Source organism: Musca domestica, unplaced genomic scaffold (genome assembly GCF_030504385.1).
Source record: "Musca domestica strain aabys unplaced genomic scaffold, Musca_domestica.polishedcontigs.V.1.1 56, whole genome shotgun sequence".
In the NCBI taxonomy this organism is placed as follows: Eukaryota; Metazoa; Arthropoda; class Insecta; order Diptera; family Muscidae; genus Musca; species Musca domestica.
Window position 1 is genome coordinate 2354408 of NW_026712356.1, and position 26306 is coordinate 2380713.

The window sequence follows — 26306 nt, forward strand, 5'->3', positions numbered from 1 at the left end:
GAATGGACTCAACTTTTGTATATGTATTTTTTGGGCAGAACTGAAAAAGAAAGCGGAAGTGTACTCGACCGCTGGGTTCTGCAAAGATGACTCTGTGGTAAAATCAATATGGTGGTATTTTTCGTTAGAATGGTTAGACAAGGCAAGTTTCCATGCAAACATTTGGATAGGACATGTACCAATTTTAGAACTACTAGTAATGAGAACAACATTTCTGAATTTCCAGCAGGCCAAAATAAAGGACAACTACATACGATCTACATTACCAATAAACTAAAGTATAATAAAGTAACATTACCAAACCGAATCTGCAGCCAAGGTTTTACCAAAATGAGGACCTTTATTGACAATTTTTTTATAAAAGTAGCTCAAAATACCAAAAATTTGGCGATACTAAATTAAAATTGACAAAAACAAAAAAAAAAAAACTGGTAGTCGGTGTTAGCCCCTATATGGGGGCTATACCATAGCGCGACCCACCTTATCAACCAATCATTTTTTAGCCTCAGCCCTACGACTACAGCATATCGTTTGATACACCCAAAGCGTGCCTCATCGACTGTCTACTACCCTAGGTCTGTTTTTACAAAATCCATTTCCAGACATATAAAATCAATCTAGAGGTGTCCGTATTATTGTTCAAGTTCGGAGATGGGAAACATGTCCACTTCCTCTGGTACCTCCCTCTCATAGAATGAGAAAGAATCATCTACTGACTCAGATCCGCGGCCAATTCATCAGCCGATTCATAGACAGATATGTTGCAGTGTCCACGGACCCCACAGAGTTGGACAAACGACTTAACCTTTCAATAGCATTCTTGCAATCCAGAACGGCCATAGACTAGATTGTAAAAGAACTTAAAGGGCCGCTTGACATATATAGTCACCGGTTTATCCACCTCATTGATTCTGTTTGTCAGCAGGTCTATGGCAAAGATTTCTGTCTGACGCTGTAGTCGTTGTTTAGTTTGAAGGACCTTTGGATGCTTAGGCTTTCACAGAAGACCCCAGCTTCCGTTCCACTTTCCATCTTTGTCCTATCAATATAGAAAGCTATACCATTGAAAGGTGGAATGTGTGGGCTCAGATGTCTCTGTTAGGTATTAGGATATCAAGTAGTTTAAAGCGTCACCTAGGTGAAAAATAATCATTGGCTGTAGCCTGATTTCCTAGGTTTTTCCACATACTTGAGAATGACGGAGTATCCAAAGGACTGACTCCGCCATTGTCCCAGTTCAGTACCTCCAAATATCAATATCAGTTCGATATATCTCAAATTTACAAATGTGTACTATAATTGTACGAAAAGTATCTCGCAGTGGCCGAAAAATGGCTCGTGAGCTGAACATATCGTAATATTCCATTCGGCAGATATTGAAGAATAAGCTCGGGGTAAAACCATTAAATTTCAAAAGGTGCATGAACTTACACCGTAGCAGAAAGAAAATAGGCTCAGAAGAGCTAAAGAGTTGCTTCACTTGGCCGATAGTGGTGAACTGCCGAATTTGGGTTTCTCCAATGAGAAAACATTCCCAAAGAGGTCAGCTGAAAATGTGCATCTTCGGTTGGCCACCAGGACTCAAGCGCCGGCCATAGTAATGGTGCAACAGCCGATGGTCGCTCTCCGCTCGTATTAATCGACCGTGGCATCAGAATAAATACCGAATATTATCGCAAAAATATTCTGGAGGGGGTATTAAAGCCTTGGGCACGCAAATATTTTGGCCATAGACATTGAACATTCCAACAGGACTCAGCACCATCGACCGCAGCACGCGCCAACCAAGAATGATTACAAAATGAGGTTCATCGCTTCATTTCCAGCGCACAATGGCCACCAAAATCACCGGATACCAATCCGTTGGAGTCTGGAGTATTTTGGAAAGCAAGGTTGGCACTAAAAAATACCAAAGTGTCGATCACCTCAAGTAAGCGCTTCGCCGGGAATGGGCCAAAATACCGCAGAGCAACAATCGGGCAGCGTGTGGCGGTTTCAATGGCCGTTTAAAAACCATAATTCGTGTCAAAGGTGAACAATTCGACATTTCCGATTTTTTTTTGCTTTTATTCAAAAAAGTTTAAAAAAAATGTAAAAATTATGGGGTTTGACTTTGTTACAGTTTTTTTTTTTTTTATCTCACCCTGTATATAAAATACCTAATACCAAATTTAGTACCATTTTGTACCAGTGGACAAAGATTTAGATTTCTTTATATGTTCATCCAGTAGTACCATTTTTCTAAACCACCCCTTAGTCAGAAACCTACCACCAACACCAATAAAAATTTTACCTCCATTTGTTCGCCTTACACCAAACTGTTCTAAAAAATAGTACCATTTAAAACAGTTCGCATAATTAATAGACAATTCCAGAACCACCTTCATACATCACACTTACTTTCCAAACTTGATTCTTATACCAAATTTCAAGTTTTTTAGCTCTATCCGTTCACTACTATGTGAAAAAATGATACGATTTTAGAAGTTCGGTACCATTTTAGATATTTTCAAAACCATAAAGTTCAAACTTCCAAAAACACTTTGGTTCATATATCCTGCACTACATAAGTGACTCTCATTCGAGCTCTGCTTTCATAAGATACTAAGGTTTACCTCTAATTATTGTGCACATCAGCCAGACAAATGGGAGAAAAGGGACGGACATCACTAGATCGACTCTAAATCTCTTGAAACGGAATATACCTTGGGGTCTGAAACCGTTATTCCGATGAGACTTTTTTTGGCCGTATCAGATTATCGACACTCTGTGTAGATTCAAACTTTCCACAAAATATTGTTATAAAATAACAATCCCCATTCGGACCAATTTTTGGCACACATTACCTGGAAATGTTCATATTTTCTCTGTCTCTCACGGTGGGTATATGTCCATTAGCGAAGCCTACTTCTTTTTTCCTTTCATCTTGTTATATTGCAATTCCCTCATTGCATCGGTCAGTCATCACAGAGATTTTCCTCACACACACTCACATTTATATCGTAAAACTTCAGCAGGAATACTTCGTATCTTAATTGTTTTCACATTGGGAATTGCAAACATACAACACAAAGAACCGATTTAATTACATTTTGAGCCATGTTCAGGCAAGCGGAATTTTAATCCTTGTAATTCGGAGCGGGTAAAAGTGTGTGAGTGTTTGTGAGTTCCAGAACCACAGCCATGCGGAGGCAACACATTAATAATGCCATTGAATGCCTGCTTTGCCATGTCATGCGTAACCTGAGAGAATTTGCTGCAACTTTCTGTGTTTGTATGTATTTGTGTGTGTCTTTATTTTTTGGTTAAAATGTGTTCTACTTGATTGTGAAATCATGACGGAGATGCCTGCCTGCATGCATGTCAGAATGATCAAAAACAGCCTACCAACGAAAAACCGGGTATTTATTTTACAAGATAAATACGATGACAGATTAGCTTTTTTTAATAAGAAATTTGAGATTGCATTTGAAATGAGGTGATTAATTTCTAAGGAGCTGAGAAGTTATTTCCAATAGAGATTTTTATACCCAGCAAAACGAAAACTTAATACAAATGGGATTACAAAGCCACTCGAAATATGAAGTTATTCTTTATAATAACTACATATTTGTCGACTTATTTGTGGCCATGGAATAACTAATTATTTTGCGTGACAAACCTCTGTTAAACTGATCGGCCCGAAATCCGATTTGTAATGAGTTTTTTGTTTAATTGAGTCTTATCTGTTATTTTCCTATTTACAGAAGACTTAAGATAAAGGAAAAAATGGACTTAGCAAAAGCCCAAGCCTACCAAATTTCATTAGGGATTTGAAAGGGTTATTAATAAGAGAAGTGTGGAGTGACCAGGAAAGAAATTTGTTTTTTTTTTTTTTTTTTAAATTTATCGCTCAAACTTGAGGAAATTACAGAAAAAAAGTTCCCATGAGAATCTCGAATTTCCACCAGCAAACAGTGACAGTAGCTATGAGTATGGTGTATCTGACTACAATACAGAAGATCGCCTCTCCATCGGTAAAAACCAATAATAACACAATAAGCTAGGAAGTTCAACAGGTGTTTCGACTATAATTATTGGACCTGCATATCCCATCTTTATATTAAGTCCAATTTTAATACAAATATGCATGAGAGGTACCAGATGGAGTTAACATCTCTATGTGAGAAGTAGTGCCATTTAATTGGGACATGCAAAGCTTAAAAAAATCAAGGATTGTCATCTATCAAGTCTTCAAAAATACCAAATTTGAAACAATTATGTGCGTACATGTGAATAGGATTATCAAAATACCGAATATCGGTGGGTATCGTTATGTGAGCGCTATAGGAAAACGTGGAAATAAATATTCAATGTTCTGCCACCGGGCTAGAACCCATTATGAAATATAAAATAGAAATTTTTAGACAAACCCGGGAAAAAATGTGGCAAAAAACATCACTATGTCGAATATTGGTAGGTACCGTTATATGGGGGTTATACCAAAATGTGGGCCTATACAAATACCAATTTTTAGACTAATCCGTGGAAAATTTGGTAAAAATCATGAAAATACCGAATATCGAGAGGTACCGTTATTTGACGACTATACTAAAAGGATGGTCCGATTTTCAATACTAACCATCCTATTTTCAATACCAAGCATCCTAGACACAATACAAATTGTTCTGCTAAATTTTAACGCTCTACGTCAAAATAGTAGGCTGTATCTAGATTTCAACAGACAGACTGAGATAAAAAAAACTGCAACAAAGTCAGACGTCATAATTTATACATTTTTTTTTTCATTTTATTGAATGAAAGAATGAATGAAGAATTTTATTGAAAGCAAAAAATGTCGGAAATAGCATCAAATTTTAGAATTAATTCTGATATGTTTCGAATTGGGCACCTTTGGCACGAATTATGGCCTTTAAACGGCCAATAAAACCTTCACACGCTGCCCTAATGTTGCACTGTGGTATTTTGGCCCATTGCTGGCGAAGCGCTTGCTTGAGGTGATCGACACTTTAGTATTTTTTAGTGCCAACCTTGCTTTCCAAAATACTCCAGACAAAATAGTCCAATGGATTGAAGAATTTTATTGAAAGCAAAAAATGTCGGAAATAGCATCAAATTTTAGAATAAATTCTGATATGTTTCGAATTGGGCACCTTGGCACAAATTATGGTCTTCAAACGGCCAATGAAACCGTCACACGCTCCCCGAATGTTGCACTGTGGTATTTTGGCCCATTCCCGGCGAAGCGCTTGCTTAAGGTGATCGACACTTTGGTATTTTTTAGTGCCAACCTTGCTTTCCAAAATACTCCAGACACAATAGTCCAACGGATTGGTATCCGGAAATTTTGGTGGCCAATGTGCGCCGGAAATGAAGCGAGGAACCTCAGTTTGTAACTATTCTTGGGTGGCGCGTACTGAGTGCGATGGTGCTGAGGTCTGTTGGAATGTCCAAGGTCTGCGGCCAAAATGTTTGCGTGCCCAAGGCTTTAATACACCCTCCAGAATAATTTCGCGATAATATTCGGCATTTATTCTGATGCCACGGTCGCTTAATACGAACGGAGAGCAACCATCGGTTGTTATGGCGGCCCACACCAACACCATGGTCGGCTCTTGAGTTCTGGTGGCCAACCGAAAGTGCACATTTTCAGCTGACCTCTTTGGCCAGTAAACACGATCATTTTGTTTGTTTACAAACTGCTGGACAACAAATGTTTTCTCATCGGAGAAACCCAAATTCGACAGTTCACCACTTTCGGCCAAGCGAAGCAACTCTTTAGCTGTTTTGAGTCTATTTTCCTTCTGAGCAATTTTTCAGCCACAGCGACGTTTTCGATCAAGTCGCTTCTCTACTTTTCAAACCATTTCTGCTGATGTTGCTGTTTTCTTACGTCCACTTCCTTGACGTCGGGCTACGCTACCAGTATGACGGAAACGAGCGATGGTACGAGACACAAATGATTTATTCCAATGCTGGAGTGCTGTAACGATCGCCATTTGTGGTTTTCCAGCCAAAAATAAAGAAGTCACACTACCACGCTTGAATTCCATCACGAATAACTTTTTTTCTGGAAAATTCTCACCAAAATGCTTTTGTACGCTTGTAAACAATATAATGAGCTGTCACTGACATAATTTTAACAGCTGTCGGACTAGTGGCTTAGAAATGACAGCAGTCTAAAGTTGGTTGCAGTTTTTCATTTCACCCTGTATTTCACTTCCATCCTCTATTTGTATTTGGACAGTTAAGATGCTATGTTGCGTAACCATGTACCCATATCATTTCTTTGCAGTAGAAACCCGAAAAGTAGAATAAAAATTGAACTATAAATAACTGTATTTTTACTTTCATAGACCGTTACTACTCTAAGCAGCATCGTCCGTAACGGTCCGAGAAAATAAAAATGGAGGTATTTCAGTTTTTATTCTACTTTTTTATTACTATTGTTAGATGAAATATAGGCAGGACATGATGCCTGTTTCTCCTTTTTTAAATTGTGGGAGCAGTAGAGCTAGAACACTTAAATTTGGAATGGAGGTCACTGATGGAGTGTATAATAGATGTACCAAAGTTTTTTTTGGAAATTGGAAATGAAGTCTTCTAAAACCTATAAAAAATATTCCTCTCAGAGAAACCTTTAAATCTGAATTGATTTTATACAAAATCGCCCGGAATATAAAAATCTCAAGTAAATTTTTTTATTGACTTTCCACATTCATAAAGGCTTTACAAAGCGGCCACGAATGTTTTTAATGATTTATATTTTTCTCTCTCACCAATTGGCGGATTTCAACAAATACATACCTGGCACCCACATTTGATTCACTTGCTATTGGGCGCCATTCGGTATGCTGTTTTTTTTTCTTCTTCTTCTCTTCTGAGTGTCATCATTACCAATGCAAACTGCAAATTCTCCACAAAAGGATTTAAACAAATATTTGTGCATTGTTAGCGAACAAACAGCGAGTTACGGGGGAACAAGAGGAAGAGAGGGCGCTCGGAAATGGACGCCAGCGAATATGTCATGTTTACATTGGTAAAATGTGCGGTTTTTGCCGTGCGGCCGCCGTTGGGATTTTGTTAAAAGGACATGGTTTTATTTTTTAATTGAGCAGTAAACAAAAGTAAATACGGACAATTTTAATTGTAACTTTTGTGCAAATTGAAATCATCAACAAAAGGTAGGGCGAAATGCCTGGCAGAGGGATTCGGGCTTTAAATACCCAGACATTTTATTTTTAAGTGGCTACATTAATTTTAATGAATTGTTATTATAACAGACGAAGGGAGAATTCCCCAGGGGCAATAGACATTTGAGTGAATGAAGTGTATTGCAGACTATTTAATGAAAGGATTTTCTTGGCCTGTCACTAGGGAAACTCAATGAAGTCCAGAGAGAGCTCAACTTTTTTGTTTATTAAAAACAAAAAATGGAATTATGAAATGTTTAGAAAAGAAACACAATTAATTATGCAAATATCTTGAATGGTTAATAGTATCCGCATTTTGAACAGCAACTACCATTCTGAAGGGCCGTGAAGAGAATCTGTTCTTTAGTCCAAAATAAAATTGAACTTTCCCAACCTAAAAAATATCTCTCTTGAACATACCGGTCTTTTGCCCCGCCATTTTATTATTTCCTCCTAAATATTACAGAGCGTGAAAGCACCTAATGTTATGTACATTTGCCAGTAGTTAATGTTACACAAGCGTGAAAATGTGAACAATGAAATTCTTCTTGTCTAATGGCAGATACTGCGATAAGAGGCTTTTAGCATTCTCAGCAACAATAAATGTGAGATGATGTGTGTAATGAATGTTTCCTCAAATCTACAAATACATGTGTGTATATGTTCCGTAAGTGTGTGTATATGAGTGTTTGCAAAAAAGGGGCGTGTATGCTCTTAGAATGTTCATTGTCGAATATTTTATGTTGTTCGCATATAAGTGCACATTTATTCACCAAGTAGCACCAGCAGCAACAGCAGAAAACACCGCAAATCAAATCCCTCGAAGTTCATACACATGCCGAAACGTGTACGTGTATGGGGGTCTTAAAGATGATATTTGAAGATTCATTGGTTATGATAATGTATTTTGTGAGAATAAAATGGCACCAGCAGAAAGTAAATGCTTTTGCCGTGTTATAATCTACTGCCATAACCAAGGTAGAGATTTTTGATGGTCGCTTCCTTTCGATAAGGATGATGACGATATGAATGAAGAATCATTTTTCATAGTTAATTTTCTTTTCAAGAACAGATTAATTGGGGGTTGAATGATGTGAAGTGTGGTGCATACTTTTAGGCAACCCAACACAAAACAGGTGGTCTATCAGGTGATGCGAATCCTATAAATCGAATTGAGTAGAAAAGGAAATATTTATTCTTTGGCTAAAACAAAGCATATCTACTTATTTGTCGAAAAGAAAAGTTTCGACAGAGCTTCTAGACGAAGAAGGCCTCCTACAGCTCTATTAAACGTAGAAAACCTTCCACAGGTCACCTAGACGCAAAGGATTTTTTATAAGTCTTCTAAAGGCACAAAAGCTTCTACAGTCTTCTAGACATGGAAGACCTTTTACAGGTCTTTTAAACAGATAAGACATCCGGCAAGACATTTTACAAGTTTTCTAGATGTAGAAGACTCTCTACAGGTCTTCTACACGTAGAAGACGTAGACGACATTTTACATGTCTTCTAGGCGTTGAAGACCTTCTACAGGTCCTCTAGATTTAGAAGACCTCTAGACGTAGAAAACCTTCTACAGGTCTTCTAGACGTAAAAAACCTTCAACAGGTTTTCTAGACGTAAAAATAACTCAAAATACCTTCTACATATATTCCAGACGTAGAAGACCTTCCACAGATCCTCACAACGTAGAAGACCTTCTACAGGTATTCTAGACGTGGTAGACCTTCTAAAGGTTTTCTAGACGTAGAAGACCCTCTACAGGTCTTCTAGGAGGTAGTTTCTACAGGTATTTTAGATGACGAAAAGCTTCTACAGAAATTCTAGACGAGGAAGGATTTCGAAAGGTCCTCTAGACGTTGTAGGCCCCCCTATAGGTCTTCTGTACGCAGCAGAGTAAGTAGGTCTGAAAACCTTCTAAAGTATTCTAGACATGAAAGACCTTCTACAGGTCTTTTAGACAGATAAGACTTTTGGTAAGTCTTCTGGTCGTAGAAGACATTTTACAGGTTTTCTAGATGTAAAAGACCCTCTACAGGTCTTCTAGGAGCAGGAGACCCTATTCAGGTATTTTAGATGACGAAAAGATTCTACAGAACTTCTAGACGAGGAAGGACTTCGACAGATCCTCTAGACGTTGTAGGCCCACTACAGGTCTTCTGTAAGCAGCAGAGTAAGTTGGTCTGAAAACCTTATACACGTCTTCTAGGCGTAGAAGACTTTATAAAGGTCTTCTGACGTAGACCTTATGACGTAGAAGACCTTCTACAGGTGTTCTAGACGTAGGGTCTACAGGTCCTTCTAGACATAGAAGACGTTCTATTAGTTTCCTAGAGGTTGAAGACCTTTCATAGGTCTTCTATATGTAGAAGACCTTCTGCAGGTCATCAATACGCAGAAGACCTTCTGTAGGTATTTTACACTTACAAAATCTTCTGAAGAACTTTTAGGACCTACTGTAAGTGTTCCATGTGTAGGTCCTCTATACCTGGAAGACCACCTATAGGTCTTCTACACGTAGAAGACCTTTAGTAAGTCTTCTATACGTAGAAGACCTTCTGTGAGTATTCTATACGTAGAAGATCTTCTATAAGTATTCTATACGAAGAAGACCTTCTGTAAGTCTTCTATACGAAAAAGACCTTCTGTAAGTCTTCTATACGTAGAAGACCTTTTGTAGGTCTTCTATACGTAGAAGACCTTCTGTAGATGTTTTATACGTAGTAGACCTTCTGTAGGTGTTTTATACGTAGTAGACCTTCTGTAGGTGTTCTGGAAGTCCTTCTGCACGTCTTCTATACGCAGAAGACCTTCTGCAGGTCTTCCATACGCAGAAGACCTTCTACACGTCTTCTATACGCAGAAGACCTTCTGCAGGTCTTCCATACGCCGAAGACCTTCTGCAGGTCCTCCATACGCAGAAGACCTTCTGCAGGTTTTCTATACGCAGAAGACCTTCTGTAGGTCTTCTACACGTAGAAGACCTTCCATAGGACTTCTATACGTAGGAGACCTTCCATAGGACTTCTATGCGTAGAAGACTCTCTGTAGGTTTTCTATACTTGGAAGACTTTCCGTAGGACTTCCATTCGTAGAAGACCTTCCGTAGGTCTTCCATACGTAGAATGCCTTTTAGACGTAGAAAAGCTTCTACAATTCTTTTAGATGTAGAAGATCTTTTACAGGGCTACTCGACGTATAAGAACTTCTGAACGTATAAGACCTTCTAGAGACCCTTGGACCTTATATTCGACTGAACTGAAATAAACTCATTTAAATTTAATTTTCTTTTTATTTCTGATTCGTTTAAGTAACAAAAAATAATGAATGTTTACTTTTTTGTTTTAAATTGATTTGATTTGGGGTTGGATTGGCATGACCAGTACGAGTCCTTGGTGTATCGTTACGCTTGATAACTTTAAGGAAATTTCAATTTTTTTAAGATAATCTGGTCTCTGCAAACAACTTTAGTTAACTACCTCTGGTGTTTGGCTCAATGACCCACCATCCGAACGACCGACACACCATGGCAAACACCAAACAAATATTTCTTTTCTTTTTTGTTCATTTACTTATGGCTGTGTGGTTTTCTTTTTTTTATGGTACATTATGGACCAAATGCCGTAGAAAAGCTTCTACAATTCTTTTAGATGTAGAAGATCTTTTACAGGGCTACTCGACGTATAAGAACTTCTGAACGTATAAGACCTTCTAGAGACCCTTGGACCTTATATTCGACTGAACTGAAATAAACTCATTTAAATTTAATTTTCTTTTTATTTCTGATTCGTTTAAGTAACAAAAAATAATGAATGTTTACTTTTTTGTTTTAAATTGATTTGATTTGGGGTTGGATTGGCATGACCAGTACGAGTCCTTGGTGTATCGTTACGCTTGATAACTTTAAGGAAATTTCAATTTTTTTAAGATAATCTGGTCTCTGCAAACAACTTTAGTTAACTACCTCTGGTGTTTGGCTCAATGACCCACCATCCGAACGACCGACACACCATGGCAAACACCAAACAAATATTTCTTTTCTTTTTTGTTCATTTACTTATGGCTGTGTGGTTTTCTTTTTTTTTATGGTACATTATGGACCAAATGCTAAACAAACATTATCATCTTTGAGAGAGGGGAGAAATATTCCAAGGAAGATGGCCGGGGGGGAAATTTAATGCCGGGTGTTTCTTACTGCTTGGTATTATTTTCAATTTGCAACAATGTAGTTTTGGCTGGCGCTTGATTTGCCATGGCCAGTGTTTGCCAAGAGACCCACATTTTTTATCTTCATTTTTTTTTGATTTGAACAGCTGGTTGCTGGCGCTCTTGCGCTTGATATTGCTGCTGCTGCTGGTGTTGCTCTTGATGATGGCGTTGACAGCAATGACCCACATTCATAAATCATAATTATTAATTTTTTTCGTTCACTCTCTACCCTTCTTTCCCACATTTTTTAATAATTTTTTGTTTTTGTTTTTATACCCTACAACACTATGTGTTGGGGGTATTATAAGTTTGATTGGGCCAAAAATTATGTAACACCTCGAAATATTGGTTTCCCACATAGGAAAGTATATATGGATCTTCCTAGCTCGCCGAGCTGAGTCGATCTAGCTATGTATGTCCGTCCGTCCGTCTGTCCGTCTGTCCGTCTGTCCATGTTAATTTGTAATCACTCTACAGGTCGCAATTATGGCCCAATCTTCACGAAATTTAGAATGTAGGTGGGGCTTGGACCAGAATAGAACCCTATTGCTTTTAGAGATGATCGCCAAATGTTTAGGGGTTGAAATGGACCAAATACTGAAAAAATGTCGGATTTTGCAGTAGCTATACAGGTCGCAATTATAGACCAATCGACGCGAAATTTCGCATGTAGATAGAGTTTAGGGCGGGGAAGAAGCATACTAATTTGGGTGGTCATCGGATAATATTTAGCGGGTAAAATAGACCATATCTTTTGTGTTGAAAAAAAATCAAAATTTTTCATTAAACCGCGAATATTTTAAATCCCGGCGAAATCACAAAGCCATCACAAGATTACTTCTGACCTTTACATTGATGTTATTATCCAACAAATCGGATATATAGCAAAATATGTGCGATATATATCTCTATCAAAGAAGATATGCTTGAAAGATCTCTTATATGTCGAGAACGGCTGAACTGATTTCAACAGTTCTCATTAATTCAGAATGGCCTCTTGGCAAGAAAGAAAAAACGTCTAAAAAAATCGCATAAAAATATCTCTCTAAAGATGAAAATATTGATTTTGTACAATTTTCTCATATTTTTTTCAATTTTGTCACATTTTTGGCATATTTTCATTTTGAATTAAACATTTGGTAATATTTCTACAGCTAACAAAACTAAGTAGTTAGGATATCAGGAAATCATATACAGATCTCATTTATGGCCCGATCCTTACGAAATTTTGCATGGGGATAAGATGAGGGTCAGAATAGAAGCCTACTCTTTTTGGAGATGATCGCCATATATTTAGGGGTTGAAATGGACCAAAAAAACTGCAAAATTGTCGGCAGGTCGTAATTATCGCCCGATCCTCATGCACATTTGAATGGGGGTTACGGACATTGCAAAAGCCAAGCAGTTTCGGATAGCCATCCAAAAATATTCAATGTGTGAAATAGTTTGCCAACTTTTGTAGACAAAATACGAAAATGTCCATTCCGGTGACTTTTTGGAGAATTGACATATACAGGAAAGACGCACTTCCGACTATTTCGTTAACGCTGATTTCGTTGAAGAATATAGTCAAATGTCTGTATCTCATATAGATGCGTTTCAGTCAAAAACCAATAATAAATGTTAATCTTTTGCCACATCTGAGAGGTTATAGGTCTTTGGGAAATATTAGTTCCAGATCTTGGAAGACCATTTACGTGCAACATCTACCAATAAATTGGAAATGAGCAAATTAGTTAAAGTTGCTATTATTTGAAAATTAGAGAACGAAACCTGATGGTTTTCTTTTATTATTTGTCACAATATCTTGTGGAATTCTTTCGAGTATCCCGCCTATATAAACTGTATGGTTTATTATAGTGTTGTAGGGTATTCAACTGTCGGCCCCGCTCGACTGTAGCCTTTGCTTACTTGTTTTTTTCATCAGTTTACATTTTCCCATTATTAAATACAAAAAAAATATTTTGTGTACATTTTGTTTTGAAATATGCAAAAAGTTTTCACAACAACTGACCAAGAAAAAAATTGGAATTTGAGTTTTGTTTTGCTTTGCTTTTAATACGGTAATTTTTAATTGATTTTGTTTTTTTTTTTTGAAATGTATTGAAAATAATGCTGCTGAAATATATGAGAAAAATAAATGCGTTTTAGATTGCGATAATAAATCTTGGAATTATTATGAATTCACTTATCCGTATAAGCCAATTAAGAGCGCAAATTAATTATTTAGAAGATGAACATATTGCAACAAATCTATGGAAAAATAAATAAAAGGTGGTCTAGTTATAGGAGATCTGTAAAAAAAATCTTTTATCTGAAAAAAAAAATACTGTAACAAGTTCGTCTTTAGATGACATGTACGGGGTGAGATCAAAAAAAACTGCAACGAATTCAAACGCCATCATTTTTATTTTTTTTTTATTAAATGTTATTGAATGAAAGCAAAAATGTCGGAAATAGAATTAAATTTTAGAATAAGTTTAGATTTTTTCAAATTGGTCATCTTTGGCACACGCTGCCCGAATGTTGCTCTGCGGTATTTTGGCTCATTCCCGGCGAAGCGCTTGCTTGAGGTAATCGAAACTTTAGTATTTTTTAGTGCCAACCTTGCCTTCCAAAATACCACAGACACAATAGTCCATTGGATTGGTATCCAGAGATTTTGGTGGCCATTGTGCGCTGGAAATGAAGCGAATGTAAGCGTTCTTGAGTGGCGCGTGCTGAGTGCGATGGCTGAGTCCTGTTGGAATGTCTAAAGTTTGCGGCCAAAATGTTTGCGTGCCCAAGGCTTTAATACACCCTCCAGAATATTTTCGCGATAATATTCGGCATATATTCGGATGCCACGGTCGGTTAATAAGAGCGAAGAGTTTAGATTTGTTCGAATTGGTCACATTTCTCACGAATTATGGCCAATGAAATCGTCACACGCTCCCCGAATGTTGCTCTGCGGTATTTTGGCCCATTCCCGACGAAGCGCTTGCTTGAGGTGATCGACACTTTGGTATTTTTTAGGACCAACCTTGCTTTCCAAAAAACTCCAGACACAATAGTCCAACGGATTGGTATCCGGATATTTTGGTGGCCATTGTGCGCTGGGAATGAAGCGAGGAACCTCATTTTGTAACCATTCTTGGGTGGCGCGTACTAAGTGCGATGGTGCTGAATCCTGTTGGAATGTCTAAGGTTTGCAGCCAAAATGTTTGCATGCACAAGGCTTTAATACACCCTCCAGAATATTTTCGCGATAATATTCGGCATTTATTCTGATGTCACGATCGATTAATACGAAGGGAGAGCGACCATCGGCTGTTATGGCGGTCCACACCATCACCATGGCCGGCACTTGAGTTCTGGCGGCCAACCGAAGGTCCACAATTTCAGCTGACCTCTTTGGCAAGTAAACACGATCATTTTGTTTGTTTACAAACTTCTGGACAACGAATATTTTCCCGTAGGAGAAAACTAAATTCAGCAGTAAGTATGTAAGTTCCTGAAACTTTTTGGAATTTCAATGGCCTTTCGCCGAGCTTATTTATCAATATTTGCCGAATGGAGTATTGCGATATGTTCAGCTCACGAGCCATTTTTTGGTCACTGCGTCGCGGGTTTCGATCATGTCGCTTCTTTATCTTTCGAACCATTTCTGCTGATGTTGCTTTTTTCTTCCGTCCATTTCCTTGACGTCGGCCTACGCAACCAGTATCATGGTAACGAGCGATTGTACGAGACACAAAAGATTTATTCACATTTAAATGCTGGAATGCTCTAACGATAGTCACTTTTGGTTTTTCAGCCAAATATAAAGAAATCACACTATCACGTTTGAATTCCATCACGAATAACTTCTTTTCTGGAAAATTCTCACCAAAATGCTTTTGTACGCTTGCAAACAATATAATGAGTTGTCACTGGAATAATTTTAACAGCTGTCGGACGAGTGGCTTAGAAATTGCAGCTGTCTGAAGTTGGTTGCAGTTTTTTCAGCTCACCTTATAAAAAGTCTTCTTTCCATAATAGACCCCTTACAGGTCAACTATCGATAGAATATTAGTAAGAGTTCTTCTATCAGTTGAAGATCCTTTAAAGATCTTTGTACCGGCAAAAGCTTGTTTGTCTACAAACAACCTATTTTGACTTTTCACTCAAAATTACTTTCAGTAAAAATCCCCTGCGTCAGCACACAAAGCAACATTTCAAAGTTAACAATAAAAAATTAGACTTTTCGAATTAGGCAATATTTAATAGTCATGACTACCACATGGAAACAAAAAGTTGACCGGAATTAAAGAAGTCTTAGAAATTATGTACGTATGCGTTGATTGATTTGTTTTAAACATATTGATGTCATTCCATCTTGTTTGACGTCAGAATCCAATATGAGAAAAATAAAATGCCAACACTGTTTGAAAAATAAAAAACAACAATTTGTTTTAGACTCAAAATATAAAGAAAAATATGTTGTATTGGAAGTTAATTGAAAAAAAAAAACAAAAAGAGAAAATCGAATTCATTAGCATTTGATATGAAAAACTAATGAAGAAGTAGGATTTTAGATGACCTTTCGTCCCTAAAAAAATTTATTTTGCAGTCGTAATTATGCTCAAATTTAAGTTACGTCAGTGTAATGTGGTCTACATAGACAATTGTTATTTTACTGACTATTTTCGGTTCGAATTCTTGATACCCTCCACCAGTTGGAAAATAACTCAGGAAAAATATGTCTGTTATTGCCGAAAATCAAATATTCGAGTAGTATGTCAAGAGAAAAATACAATTCAAAATTCAACAATTCTATAAAAAATGGTAAGCTACATAAATAGAGAGGCCTTTTCCAAATCGAAACACAGAATTTTAAGTAATTTTATTAGAAAATGTGGCTAAAATCGGAGAAATACCCAACATACGTGGACCATTTTCTGCCGAATATGCAAATGTGCCGTTATATGGGGACTATAGGAAAACATGGATCTATATAAACCATATTGTCACAGGAAATAACATCTATACAGTTGCCTCTAGACACTATTGCTAAAATTCTCAAAACTACAATTATTAAGAAGTCCAGTTATATAGGATTTATACGAAAGCATTGACTAATATGGACAAAAATCTGGCACAGTGGGTAGAACTCATTATGAACTCCAAATTTAATGAATAGCCATTTCCATAGAAACTGAGGCTAAAATGATCAAAATACCCTAGGTCTCTTTGGACCGAATCCGTTCCAGGACATTTGGAGTCGATCTAGTTATGTCCTTCCGTCCGTCTGCCTGCCTGGCTGATGCGCACGATAACTCTCGAAAGGAGTATCCGATTTGGTCCAAACTTCGTACATCGTAATATTTTTGTCAAACTTAGATCGAGTTCGGAGATGGGAAATACCGGTCCACTCCGTCTGGTACCTCCCCCTCAAAAGGTCGTATTTTCGAAAAAATATATTTTCTGAATAGAAAGAGAAACGATCATACGATTTTGCTCCAACATTGCAAATTCGTGGTGTGGAATTCGTCAATATCTGTCCACTCCATGCTTCACAAAGTCCTTTGGTAGTTTGATTTATCTGATGGTCATTTGGAAAATATTTTTTTAATCCACGTTGATTTGTATTTTTAAAAATCCTGAATTAATGTTTTACAGGACCTTTGGAAAACATTTTTAAAAAAATTTAAAACTATTGGTCCACAGTTCTTTAGAAATATATTCTTAAAAAACTGTATTCTTGGTTCACAGGACTTTTCCAAAAAATATTCCTAAAAATTCCTTATTAATACTCTAAAAATTTATTTTCAATTCATTGATGTTCAAGAAGTCCTTTAGATAATAACCATTGAAAATCTGGACTTATGAGCCCGAATATCCCTTACAAAATCTTCTTTAAATTCACGATTCAAAATCAAATATGATATTTCTTATATTCTTTAAAGAACCACGATTTTCGGTCTAACAGTACTCCGTATTTTTTAATTCGCGATTTTAGATCTCAATGTCCTTTGGAAAATATTCTTTACAAATATATGGTTAATGTTCGACAGACGTATACCTTCAGCCGATGTTCGATGATTTAAATATATTTTGACTTATGTTATGATTATTCAAATGTTTAACCCCTTATGGAGTAGGTTCCGAAGGATAATAATAATATAATAAATATCATATAAATATTGCGACTTGCCAGGTTTGGACTACATTGGGAACTTCCTTCACTTTACATCTCTGGTTTCCGGTTAAGAGATATAAATTTAGATAAAGCAAGTTGTAAAGTATTGCTGACTTGTTTCGCAAGTCATAACATATAAAAGTATTGAAAATTGTGACCCTTTGTGAGTGAGGTACCAGAAGGTGTTCGCAGATATAGATCATCTTCACAACAGATCTTGTGTTAACAAAAATGTATGTATGTGTGAAATTTGAAGAGAGTTGGATGCTTATTTCGCTTTCTTTGAACGTTTTGTTTTTCAAAATCTTGAACCCTATGTGGGGCATGTAGCAAAAGAAATGGTCCGATCTCTACCATCTTTATATAAGATCTTGTGTTGATGCAAACATTGAGATGTACCATGTCTGGAATGGAATCGGATGTTGATTTTGCTTTTTATGAGCTTCATGGATAGTCAAAATGTTGAGCCTTTTTGGGGGAGGTACCGGAACGAGTGGACCGATATATCACATCTTCACAACTGATCTTTTGTTAGTAGAAATAATGGGACGTGTGAAATAGAAAGAGTAATTGATGGTTATTTCGGATTTTATAAACGTTTTGGTTATTCTTTGACCCTTTGTGGGGGAAGTACCAGAAGGAAAGGTCCGACCTCTACCGTTTTTATAACAGATCTTGATAGAAATATTCAGATGTGCCAAGTCTAAAGGGAATCGGATGTTAATTTCTTGTTTTATGAACTTAACGGATATTCAATTTTTTTTTTAGGGGGGGAGTACCAGAAGGAGTGTACCGATATATTCCATCTTAACACCAGATCTTGGGTTTATAAAAATGTTGGGATGTGTGAAATTTGAAAACAATCGGGCTCTTACATCACATTTATTATAAGAGTTATAATTATTCAAAATGGGGAAGGTACTTGATGGAGTGGACCGATATTGTCCATTTTCGCACCTGTCCTAGCACTGATGCAAATATTAGGATTTGCAAAGTTGAAGCAAAATCGGATTATCGTTTCTCTTTCTGTGCAAAAAAAAAATATATTTCTTGAAAATCTTGACCTTTTGAGGGGGATGTACCAGAAGGAGTGAACTCAATCTAAGTTTGACAAATATTTGGACCAAATCGGATACTCTCAAAATGTCCTGAAACGGATTTGGTTCAAAGAGACCTAGGTTTAAACCGTTATTTCGACTAGGCACGTTTTGGCCGTATCAAATGATAGTCATATGGCTGAGGGTATGAGTAGCTATATGGCTGAGGGTATAATTACGATCGTACTTCTACACCACCTTTGTTGAAATTGCTTTAAAAATCCTCAATTTTTAGTTCTTAGGTCATTTATTTTGAAAAAAATTAAGATTTCTGTGGAACTAAATATTCAATGTTCTGCCACCGGGCTAGAGCACATTACCAATTTTTTACAAAAATATCGGCATTTACAGTTGTATGGGGGCTATACACAAACGTGAACCTATACAGCCATATGGCTGAGGGTATAACTAGCCATATGGCTGAGGGTATAACTACGATTATTCTTCTACACCACCTTTGTTGAAATTGCTTTAAAAATCCCCAATTTTTAGTTCTTCGGTCATTTATTTTGAAAAAAATTCCTGTTTTCTATTTTTTTGGAGAATATGCTTAAAAAATTCTCAAAGAGTATTCGAAAATTCTTTTTAAAATCCGCTATTATTTGGACTGTGACTAAAGGAGCAATGGCGTTGGGCGCCATTTAAATACGTTATAGGCGATTTAATAAAATCTAACTTACTTTTAACTTCTTTTTTCATCGCCCGCTTGTTTTATTGCATCGCTTACCTGAAAGAAAACGGAAAATAAAACAAAATTAGAATTATTATTTATTTCTTGAAAACGTTGTTTGTAAACAAGTCACAGCGTCTACAGATACGATAATCATCCTCCATATATTTGTCTAAGAGTTATTACTCTTCTGTCATATATTCGTATTCCATAAGTTGTAATGTGTCTCCAACAGACATTTAGTGTTTTATACACCATTCATGCAGGTTTTTTTTCCTTTTTTGGTAAGCCCTTTGTTCTCATAAAAGTTTTCCAGTCTATCCCTGTCAAATTATGCGACGCGACATGTTTTTGTTATTATTCACAACAAATGTTACCCAGCAGCAGATCCAGAAGAAAAGAACATTTTTTGAATTTTGATTTTCTCTTCCATTTTGTTTTTCTATCATTGCATATTGATATAAATAATAACAAGGAGAATAAAGTGAGGGATTAGAAAAAAAAAACGCCAAAATACATAAAACATAATGGCACATTTGTTTTGAATAATAAATATTTGTTTTGCATGAAAAAAAAAAACCCAAAATAAATACTCGTATAAAAATATATTTATATTTAACAAAAAGAAAAAACAAAAATGATAATGGAAATCTTTGGAGATAAAACACATCAAATAAAGACGGCTGTATGTAAACATTTTATAAATAATTACAAATTGATAAAAAGCAAGCGTTGTTGTTTGTTTTACAGCATAATTTCCAACAATTATTATGGACCGCATATTTGGATTGCTCTAATGTTTTTGTCATACTTTGATGGCACGTGGCACTTTCCCTCTAACTGGGAGATGATGAAAATCCCCAGCTGTTGAAATTCAAAACAACCAAAAAAAAAAACATACAGGCATGTCACAGAATGTAAAATCGTTCAAGAGTGAAAACGAAAACGGTTTTAGCTTCTCTAAAAAACGGAAAACGCAAAAATTTTGCGTTTTGATATCACTTTCAAAAAGCAGGGTGAAATTGAAATGTTTAGTGATTTTAACGTAAAAAATAAACAGAAGACTCATACATTTAACAGAAAATATTGTATTAACCAAATTTTCTTAGAATGAACATGTTTTTGGAATTTATTTTACAAAAAATTTATTATTTTTCTAATCCATGATGAAAAATAATAAAAAGGACTTGGGAGGAACTGGTGGTGGTGATATCAATCAATATGTTTTCAGTGAACACGAGAACAGTTTAATCAGAATTTGCGGATTGTATAAAAGTGTCGATGGAGTTGGTGGTGCAGTAAGCTTTGCGGATTTTGTAAGTGAATTAGACCTCAGTTGTTCTGAAAAAGAAAACTTTGATTCGTCATCATCTACACATATTCCAAGAACTCGAAAATCAAGTCAATTAGTTTTAAGTGAATCTGAAAACGAAGAGCTTAATTTTTCACCCTCAACTTCAAAGCAGACCTCTTCGATTTTAAATAAAAAAGATAGACCAAGATCATGCATTCCAGCTGCTTTTAAAAATGTTTCTACATTGGCAATTGATCCAAGAACACCAACATTAGAAGAAAACCGTTCGCGAACACCTATTCAAAAACGACTTAGAAATAAAAGCTTATCGTGTTCTCCGCCATCTACACCAATAAGACAAGTGTCGGGCAGCCTAACAAAAGCAAAACCCACGCCTGCAGTAAAAAGACCCCGGGCAAGAACTCCCTCAAAGCAAGATCTAAATGCGCTTTTAGTTGAGGAAAATTCTCATTTACAAAACTTGGAAAAAATTTGTAAAATTCTAGAAGATAACAGTAAGGAAATGAAAAAACAAACTGAAAAGTTGGACAGACTTTGTAACATCCTGGAAAAAAAGTATGTGGAAGAGCAGTTACATAATATTGAAATGCAAAAGAGAATGCGTGAACGGAACGAAATGAAACTCAAAATAGTTGAACTTGAAACTCTTAAATATGCTGTAGAACAGGAAAAAGCAAATACGACTCGTTCTTAACTTTACATTATTTTACACAATGGACTAAAAATGGTGGATCCTTACTCTGCATTTGAGTGAGATAAAGGATCTGATGCGTTCCTCAATGTCCGGGGACGAATTTTTTCAGTAGACCGCTGATTTATTTCTTCATCCATTACAGCAAGTATTGAAGCCCCAGGCATTTTTACTTTTGGTGTTTATATTATAAAAAACAATTTAAACTCCTTTTTTAATTGTCAATAATTTGTTTACGACTTTTTTTTCATGGAGTTACCATATTTTTATTTCAAAAATGTGAAATGATTTTTTTTTCGGATTAGTCAAAACGTACGAGTGCTGAAGAAGCAAAATCAAATCGTAACGATTTGGAAAAGGTGAAATAAATCGATTTCGTAAAACTTCTGTGACATGCCTGATAAAAACAGAAATTATTCCTGGGCACACATGTCTTATGTCACCTCTTAAATGGAGTTGGAACCATTTGCCATTGGCAACCGGCAGCCATCCAGCCAGCCAGCCTTTTTTATATTCAACAACATATTCTATAGCATTAATGCCCATTGTGCTTGAGGATTACTGCGTCGTTAATACTGGTTGTAAGCGTATAATAAATGGTGTGATTCTTAAAGGAATTTCGATGAGATTGAGAGGCAAACAACATTAGGAGAAAAAAAAAACCCAAAAAGGACAAATCCTTTCAACGATTTTACTTGGGTGAGAAAAACAACAGCATCAAAACAAAGCAATAATTTGTATTTCATGGAAAATGCTGTGTTAAGTGCGTAATTTCATAAGAGTCTTATGGAAGACAACCATTTAAAAACACAGGCAGACTGGAAGAAAAATTCTTACACATGTTCATGAAAATAATATCGATTTTAATTAGCCAAGACAACATTAAGTGGAAAAAAGGAAAAAAAACATTAAGTTCGTCCGAGCCGAACGTTTAATACCCTCCACCTTAGGGTAAAGGAAACATATCTGAATTTTTTTTAAACTTCATATACCAATAAGACTGTTTGCATAATGCAGTTAAATTTATCAAAAAAAAAAAAAAAAAAAAAAAAAAAAAAAAAAAAAAAAAAAAAAAAAAAAAAAAAAAAAAAAAAACAATAAGTTCGGCCGGGCCGAACTTTTAATACCCTCCACCATTTGCAACGAATTTGGAAATTTTCAAAAAATAAAATCCTTCAAAAATTCTGTTAAAATTTTAAAAATACAGAATATAGCCGTTATTTTGGGGTCTATGCGACGTGGACATACATAGGCATTGTTTGTCATAAGCCATCACCAAATTCAAATTCGAAACTTGAAATAAACGGTGAATAATGTAGCTAAAATCATCAAAATATCGTATATAAGGAGGTGCCGTTAAATTGGAGCTGTGCGAAAACCTGGACCAGCATAGACAATTTTCTGTCACAGGCTGTAGCATCCATTACGAACTTCAAATACCACATCTCAAACAATTTCGGTGGGTATTGCACCTAAAATCGTCAAAATACCGAATATAGGGAGGTACTTAAATATAGGGACTATGCGAAGACCTGGACCTGCAAACCATTTTCTGTCACAGACTGTACTTCCCATTACGAACTCTAAATACGTAATTTGAAACAATTCCGGTGAATAATGACGCTAAAATAATCAAAATACCGAATATTGGGAGGTACCGTTATATGGGTGCTATACGAAGACGTGGACCTGCCCAGACAATTTTCTGCCCTAGGGTGCAGTATCCATTTTGAATTTCAAGTACCAAATTTGAAACAATTCCCGTGAATAATGTCGTAAAAATCATCAAAATACCGAATATCGGGAGGTACTGTTATATGGGGGCTATACGAAGACGTGGACCTGCACAGACAATTTTCTGTCTTAGGGTGAAGTATCCATTTGGAACTTCAAATACTAAATTTTAAATTACTTCCGGGAAATAGGTCGCTAAAATCATCAAAATACCGAATATCGGGAGGTACCGTTATATGGGGGCTATACGAAGACATGGACTTACACAGACAATTTTCTATCTTAGGGTGAAGTATCCATTTGGAACTTCAAATACCAAATTTGAAACAATTACGGTGAATAGTGTCGCTAAAATCATCAAAATACCGAATATAGGGAGGTACCGTTATATGGGGCCTATATGAAAACGTGGACCTACATGGCCCATTTACGAACTTAACCTGCCTACTGTAAAAATAAACATGTGTGCAAAATTTTAGCCATCTATCTCAATTGATTCGAAAGATAGCGTGATTACAACAGGCAGACAGACGGACAGGCAGACGGACATCGCTAATTCGACTTAGAATTTTACGCTGATCAAGAATATATATACTTTGTTGGGTCTGACATGAGTATTTCGAGGAGTTACAAACGGAATGACAAAGTTAATATACCCTCCATAGTATGGTGGAGGGTATAAAAAACCTAAAGTGAGTGAGGCCGTTATATGTGGCCATACCAAAACGAGGTTCCCGGACAATTTTATACTTCAAGGATTGCCATCTATAAAATCTTCTAAAATACCAAATTTGAAACAAATATGTGGGTAAATGTGACAAGGATTATAAAAATACGGAATATCGGTGGGTATCGTTACATGTGGGCCATAGAAAAACGTGGAACTAAATATTCAATGTTCTGCCACCGCGCTAGAACCCATTATAAACTGCAAATACTAATTTTTATCAAAACTTCGAATATCGGCAGGTACCGCCGATGGGAGTGAAACGCCGAATGCGTCGAGCAGTGGACCTGTGGCAACAATATGCCTCTCTATGCACAACGATATGTGCTTTCACACGATATTGCGGGTATTGTCTGCCCGAATGACAGCGAAATACTACATGATGTCTAAAGGAGGCGACAGAACAAGTGACAAATAATTACTCGTTAAAATGTCTAAGGCGATAGCACAAGGTTGCAATAAACCGTAGCGCATACATTTTAACGAATAATTAAGGACCAAACCAGGGGTCAATAAAAAGCAATATTTAATTCAATTATAAATTAAACAGGGGCTACCCCCCCAAGCGTGTACCTATACATACAATGTTTCTCCAACGGAGCTAGAACCCATTATGATCCACAAAAAAAAAAAATCAACAAGAGGCCGAATATTGGGAGGTACCATTGTATGGGTCTATACCAAAAACGTGAACCTATATATAAAATGTTTCGCCACATGAGCTAGAAATCATTATGACCTACAAAGACAAATTTTTAGACAAATTCGTGAAAAAAAACGGGCAAAAATCATAAAATACCGAATATCGGGAGGTACCATTGTATGGGTTGTATGCCAAAACGTGGACTTATACCTTCAATGTTTCGCCACAAGAGCTAGAACCCATTATACCCTACAAATACCACATACGTGAAAAAATGTGGCAAAAATGATCAAAATATCGAATGTCGGCAGGATACCTTTATATAGCAAAACGTAAATATAATGTTTCGCCACCGGAGCTAGAACCCATTACAGGGTGAGATAAAAAACTGCAACAAAGTCAAACCCCATAATTTTTACATTTTTTTTTTAATTTTATTGAATGAAAGCATAAAATGTCGGAAATAGCAACAGATTTTTGAATAAGTTTAGATTTGTTCGAATTGGTCACCTTTGGCAGGAATTATGGCCTTCAAATGGCCAATGAAACCGTCACACGCTGCCCGAATGTTGCTCTGCGGTATTTTGGCCCATTCCCAGCGAAGCTTGAGGTGATCGACACTTTGGTATTTTTTAGTGCCAAACTTGCTTTCCAAAATACTCCAGTATGCGCCCAAAATGTTTGCGTGCCCAAGGCTTTAATACACCCTCCAGAATATTTTCGTGATAATATTCGGCATTAATTCTGATGCCACGATCGATTACTACAAGCTGAGAGTGGCCATCGGCTGTTATGGCGGCTTAAACCATCACCATGGCTGGCTCTTGAGTTCTGGTAGCCAACCGAAGGTGCATATTTTCAGCTGAACTCTTCGGCAAGTAAACACGATCATTTTGTTTGTTTACAAACTGCTGGACAACGAATGTTTTCTCATAGGAGAACACCGAATTCGACAGTTCACAACTTTCGGCCAAGGGAAGCAACTCTTTAGCTCACTTGAACCTATTTTCTTTCTTTTGCGGTGTAAGTTCTTGCACTTTTTTTGGAATTTCAATGGCTTTACCCCGAGCTCATTTTTCAATATTTTCTAAATGGACTATTGCAATATGTTCAGCTCACAAGCCATTTTTCGGCCACTGCGACGCGGGTTTCGATCAAGTCACTTCTTTACTTTTCGAACCATTTCTGCTGATGTTGCTGTTTTCTTCCGTCCACTTCCTTGACGTCGGATTACGCTACCAATATCACGGTAACGAGCGATGGTACGAGACACAAACGATTTATTCAAATTTAAATGCTGGAGTGCTCTTACGATAGCCACTTGTGGTTTTCCAGCAAACTATAAAGAAATCACACTATCACGCTTGAATTCCATCACGGACAACTTTTTTTCTGGAAAATTCTCACCAAAATGCTTTTGTACGCTTGTAAACAGTATAATGAGCTGTCACTGGAATGATTTTAACAGCTGTTTGACGATTGGCTTAGAAATTACAACAGTCTCAAGGTGGTTGCAATTTTTTCATCTCACCTTGTATTTTTATTAATCCACGGTCTGGTGTAAAGATGGAATATATCGGTCCACTCCTTCTGGTATCTCCTCCCAAATGGGTCAACATTTTGAATAACCATGGACCTCATAAAACGCGAAATTAACATCCGATTCCATTCAAAATTGATGCATCTCACTATTTCCATCAACACAAAATCTATTATAAAGGTGGTAGAGATCGGACCATTTCTCCTGGTACCTCATCCACAAAGGGTCAAAGTTTTGAATATCCAGAACGATTATAAAATTCGAATTAAGCATTCGGGTCTCTTAATATTTCACACTTCCCATTGCTTTCACTAATCAAATATCTGC

The 26306-nt window shown here is 36.6% G+C and overlaps 1 protein-coding gene across 3 annotated transcripts in view; it reads right to left on the minus strand.

The window, feature by feature from the left end:
* Positions 1–26306, minus strand: part of LOC101901760 (G protein-coupled receptor kinase 2) — a 353962-nt gene that overhangs the window by 197055 nt on the left and 130601 nt on the right. Inside the window, exon 4 of one of the 3 annotated variants that reach the window (XM_059128651.1) lies at positions 19340–19386. The exons of the other annotated variants lie outside the window; for them this stretch is intronic. The gene's annotated coding sequence lies outside the window, so the exon portion shown is untranslated. The remainder of the gene's footprint in view (positions 1–19339; positions 19387–26306) is intronic. 3 annotated transcript variants of the gene reach the window in all.